The sequence below is a fragment of the Triticum urartu genome, chromosome 1 (assembly GCF_003073215.2).
Source record: "Triticum urartu cultivar G1812 chromosome 1, Tu2.1, whole genome shotgun sequence".
Lineage (NCBI taxonomy): Eukaryota > Viridiplantae > Streptophyta > Magnoliopsida > Poales > Poaceae > Triticum > Triticum urartu.
This window is the reverse complement of record NC_053022.1, coordinates 510,047,642-510,048,867: the sequence shown is the minus strand read 5'-3', so window position 1 is coordinate 510,048,867 and position 1,226 is coordinate 510,047,642. Positions and strand designations below refer to the sequence as shown.

Below are 1,226 nucleotides of genomic sequence, written 5' to 3'. Positions count from 1 at the left end.
TCTTCTTCCTCTCACCACAAGTTCCTGAGCACTGCGCTGCTGCTACGTTCTTCCCCATCCCTGTTTGCGGCGTGCACCACGGGTCGGGACAGTAGGCCTCCGAAACCGCACCTTTTGAGTCCTGTACGGGAGAAGGGTGATAAGGTTTTTGGGGAGCGCTCACCGCGACTACTGACTTCTTCGTCACGGACGCCCCGGACTCCGACGACTACTTCCCCGACGACAACTTCTTTCCCGACGATGACGACCTTCTCGACGACATGGCTGGCGACGACACCGGCCCCAAGTCCAGTGCTACTGCTGCTGTTGTCCCGTACGTGTTCTTGCTCTTTCTGTTAGAAGTTCTCTCGCAGTTCTTTGCTCTAGTGTCTGTCATACATATGTTAGGTTCTACACTATCTATGCAACCTGTTTTACTATCTGCTTTAGACATGTTTGGTTGCAGTTCATATATGAAGATGTTATTTACCTTCTCTGTCAGATTGCATGACTACTTTTATCCATGTTATATCAATCATGCTTTATCTAATATTTCTATTAATAAAATCATTTGGTAAATTGCTCATATTTCCAACATCAACAACTGCCAGACCGAGCTGGGCCACCGCAGACTGATCAACGCCAACCACCGCAGCTGAGCTTAATATTGTCTCAGACTGGTAGCGACGCCGGTTCCCTGTCCATGGGCACCGCTGCACAGTCCGCACTTCTTTCGTCTTGATGTTGACCTCGACCTTCATGCCGGCGTTGCAATACCCGTGAACGCCACATATCAAATACTGTATGCCGACGGCGGCAAGTGGAACAACATCATTACCGGTCGGTAAAGTTGCTACAGGGCTGGAGCCGTTGCAGGAGTCATACCCCGTCTTGCTGACCTCCACCACACTGTGGACGCGACGGAGTATTGGAACTTGAGCTCATCGCCGGTGGTGAACCCGATTTTCGAAGCCCACTGGGACTAGTTGGTATGAAGGTCCCACGACCCATCCGGCGCATCCACGGTGTGGCTGGCGCCCAGCCCCGTCCCAAGCATGGTCACGGCCACGGTGATCAAGAGAAGAGATTTGGTCTCCATGGATTAAATCTGGATGGACTAGCCAGCTAACAAGTAGTAACTGACAATATGATGAGAGATGGAAGTTAGCCCTAGAGAAAAAAATTGATTGTATTGTCCGATCAACTAACGAATTGAAGCTCCAAGAAAGCTGGGAGAGAAATGGCTG

General features: G+C 50.5%; 1 pseudogene; it reads right to left on the bottom strand.

Moving 5' to 3' along the window:
* Nucleotides 1–200: 200 nt before the first annotated feature.
* Nucleotides 201–1,226, bottom strand: LOC125537016 (annotated as a pseudogene).